Here is a 4,266-nt window from a genome sequence, read left to right on the forward strand (position 1 = left end):
GACTTTTGGACCAGGATTTCACATATAAATAAAGGTAGAGAGGGATTAAAACAGAGTTTCTCTATTAGGCTCTAAGAGAGGATTTTACCAAACTCCAGAAAAAGGAAGGCGAAGCCAGTAAATCCTCCTGGAGCTAAAAGTCTTAAGGATAATGACTGTTGGGCAGTCCCAGTGGCTCAGCGGTTTAGCCCCTGCCTCCGGCCCGGGGCCTGATCCTGGAGTCTCGGGATCGAGTCCTACGTCAGGCTCCCTGCATGGAGCCTGCTTCTCCCTCTGCCTGTGTCTCTGCCTCTCTCTCTCTCTCTCTCTCTCATGAATAAATAAATAAAATCTTTTTAAAAAATCATTTTAAAAAAATGGATAATGACTGCTACTTTGTGAGCTCTTCTGGACAGAGAGAGAGTCGCACACAGGGGGAGATCTCTCCCTTACCTAAGCCTACTCTCTAGAAATAAGAAGCCTAATCCCATGATATAGGAAAAGATTTAAAAATGTCTTTAAAGGAATATGTGTATGTGCGATGCCAAAAATGGTGATGGATAAAAAAAGTTCTACTGGATTTTTTCTTTTCTCTCCTCCCCTGAGTCCACACACTGCCCCTCTGAGGAGCAGCCCAGACCCTTGTCTCTGACCCCCACCCCCACCCCCGATGCCCTCTGGTCCTCGTGCTGCACTGTCTCACACCCCTTACAAGGGCCCAGCACCCAGGGCCCACCGTGCTCACGCCTGCTGAACCTCACTCTCCTTCCTTTACCCTCTTCCCATGGGGCACCTGCTTTTCCTTGGGGTGCTTTTAGCCAACTCCTCACTCCTGTGACTGGCAGGGCCCAGCGCTGGCCTCGCCCTGCACTGTAGTGCCTTTCTCCTACCTACTCACCCTCTTGCCCTAAACTCCAAAGCGCCCTTCCTTCTCCCAGGCCAACACGAGAAGCTTCGCACGTGGCATCTTGTTCTGGACCTCAAGCCCAGTCATTGCCCCTCGGCATCTAGTCGGGATGCTTAGATTTTTACAGGCAAGATTTAATATTCAAATGTAGTAGGCAACCCAAAATTATCATTCTTTTGATGTTGTTCTTAATAGATTCTCTGGTATCAGGCAAGCGTGCACGCGCACACACATACACACACACACACAGAGGCAGGCTCACGGGACCTTAGAAAGAACTAATAACTAGCAATATTGCTACTGTTACTATTTTTAAGCTCTCTTCAACCTTCTATGGAGTAACAGCTCAGACAGCAGAGCTGAGTAGCTAAGAGCTCTGACCTTGGACCCCTGGACCCACACTGCCTGGGTCAGATCTCAGCTCTGCTACCTCGCTGGGCAAGCTAATTTCTCCATGCCTCAGTTTCCTCCTCTGTAAGATGGGAATAACTAAAGGACCTACCTCCTAGGGTTGCCCGAGGGTGAAATGAGTTCATGTTCGAACAGACACAGAGATGCACTGCCCAGATCCCCCTTCAAGGGAGAACTTGCTGGGCCGGTGCAGAGACTTGCCCGAGGCCCTGCCCTTCCTGGGGGAGCCCAGGTTTGGTGAGGAAGGGAGGCGGGGGTGTAGAGGCAGGCCATTCCGTCTGACGCAGGCCAATAGCCCTGGCCCCAAGCTCCCCGCCGGGTTGGCCGAGCTTCTGTCGAGCCTGCCTTTGCAGTTTGACATCGTCCTGCTTTCTCCTCTTCTCTTCCAAGGTGTTAATTGCTAATAAGCGACTCACACCCCAGACTCTGTCTCAACTATTGCTTCCAGAGACCACAACCTGAGATGGCATTTGTCGGTACGTAGAGGAGTCCCCGGAGCACAGTGAGCACCAGGCAAGGGCTTGTTAAATAAAAGCCAGTGAGGAATCTGGAAAGGCAACACCTTCACGGCTCACCCCTCTTAGGGAAGAGGTTATAATTAGTGGTCACTATCGGGTTACTTTAAAGAGCCTGAGAGTCTCCCCAGTCGGGATGAGGAAACAAAACCACTAGCAGTAACTACTGTATTGCTACGCTTATGCTTTAGGAGTTTTTTTTCACTGCTCTCTTCTGTGCCTGATCTGATCGACTCAATTTTCTAGTGCTCACAAGGGTATTTTGCGACGTTTTTAAATTTAGGTTCAACAAGTTTCCTCGTGGCTAAATGAATTTAAGTATCACTCGTATGGCTTCTAGAATCAAGACTTCTCAGGGGAGGGAAGGACATCTCGGTGTCCTCATTGCAACAACCCAGGGCGGCTTGTTCTCAGGAGGGAGGCGAGCGGGCTCTGGCCTTGGTCCCCTGGAGTCCTCAACAGCTCTGAAGGGATATTTCATCTCTGGATCTATGGTTGTGCCCAGTTTCACTTCATGAAGAAGAAAGAAAACACCCTGCTCTCAAGGCCCTTACCCTCTGCCGTGGAAAGGCCACACCAACTCCTAAACAAGACAAAGATGGAGGTTAAATCCCGTGGAGATGAGGATACAGCAAAGAGCCCTGGCCAGGGCCTAAATTAGGGAAGGCCTCTCATGGGAGGTGACACTTAAGAATTTAAGGAGACAAATCAGAAAAGTGCTTCAGGGAAGCACATTCCGGGCAGGGGGGAACAGCAAATGAAAAGACTGAGGAATAAGTGCACTTGGCAGTTGGGAGAACCCCAGGAGGGCCAGTTTTGACCAAAGAGCAGCAGAGCAGGGGAGCGTGTGGCCCCGCCAGGTGAGGTTGGAGACATAGGGCCAGATCCTGTAGGCCTTAAAAGCCACGAAAGGGATTAGCTTTCATTCTAAATACCTTGAGAACCCACCAAGTGATCTTAAGGAGGGTTGATGTGATACAACTTATTTTTTAAAAGACCATCCCGACTAAACCCCAGCTCAACATTAAAGAAGGGAGCTGAGCTACAATTTACTAAAAGATATGGCTTCTCCTGATTCCTGGGTGATGCTCTATTTTGGCATTGCGTAATTATTTCAGAGGGCTTTTCGGTTAACCAGCGACTATTTTATGTGCCACTAGGAGGCCGCTGAGAACGAACAACGTTCTAGATGAAAACCATCACTAGACCTGCCTAGACTCAGACACTGCGCCCATCACCTGTCCTCACGAAGCCCATTCCTTATTTCCATTTATAGCATATCACCTGGCATTGGCTTGTCTGTAAACATCACCTAGAGCCAATCCTTGGTTGTAACTTCTGCAGAATAATTGTTAGCTCTATCACTTTGGCTTGAAATGGGATGATCCTCAGTTTTTGGCCTGTCCTGACTAGGGCATCAGTCTGTCAACAGTGATTAATTAAAATTAAAAAGGATGGCTTTCCTTCGGTGGCTACAGCCATGTATGCTCAGGCTTTAGAAGAGGCTTGCCTCCAGCGTCCTCTGCCAAAAGAAGGTCTGGTCAACCCCAAGGAGACCAATGAAATCGCCAACCCCAGCTCCCGTCAGTAGATCCAGAAACTAATCAAAGACGGGCTGCCCTTCTGGAAGCCGGTGACGGTCCATTCCCAAGCTCAATGCCCACACCTTGGCCCGCCAGAAGGGCGCTGGTAAGGGAACAGGTACTGCTAATGCCAGGATGCCTGAGAAGGTAACCTGGATGAGGAGGATGAGAATTCTGTGCCAAAGGTTGCCCTCCACATGTGTCATGGCCTGTACTGGAAAGCAAAGGGTTACGTGTTCAAAAACAAGTGGATTATTGTGGAACACAACTACAAGCTGAAGGCAGACAAGGCACCCCAGAAGCTTCTGGCTGCCCAGGCTGAGGCCCGCAGATCTAAGACCGAGGAAGCACACGAGGGCTGTGAAGAGCGGCTCCAGGCCAAGAAGGAGGAAATCATCGAGACCGTCCAAGGAGGAAGAAAGCAAGAAATAAAACTCCCTCTCTTTGGTCTGTACCTAGTGGCCTCAGCAGTAACACAGATCAGCTATTGGATAAAACAAACCTTTATCTGCCAGAGAGAGAGAGAGAGAGAATAGGGTGAGTCCTGGCCTCCTGAAAGACAGGGACTTCTGCTTCCAAGGAAGGACTGGATGTAAACAGGATGTGTTTGTTCTTAATTTTCTTTCAGGCTGAGAACCTATCATTGAAGACAAGTGGAGGAAGTACCTGCCCAGGAGAGCCCAGGAGGAGTAGGGAGGAACCTGAAAGGCCAGGAAGGAAGTGGGCCGACCTGTCCAGGGGAGAAGCTGGGGTGACCAGGGAAATGAGCTATTTTGCATCACGAAGTGGCCATACAACCGACGTGTGAGGTGGACACAACTGGCCAAGAATCCACTTGTGTGAGGGCAGATTCCGGATTAGTGTTACAGAG

General features: G+C 49.7%; 1 pseudogene; it reads left to right on the forward strand.

Moving 5' to 3' along the window:
* The first annotated feature begins 3,296 nt into the window (after positions 1 to 3,296).
* LOC112915357 (large ribosomal subunit protein eL19-like) lies at positions 3,297 to 3,827 on the forward strand (annotated as a pseudogene).
* Positions 3,828 to 4,266: the final 439 nt, after the last annotated feature.

Source organism: Vulpes vulpes, chromosome 16 (assembly GCF_048418805.1).
Source record: "Vulpes vulpes isolate BD-2025 chromosome 16, VulVul3, whole genome shotgun sequence".
Lineage (NCBI taxonomy): Eukaryota > Metazoa > Chordata > Mammalia > Carnivora > Canidae > Vulpes > Vulpes vulpes.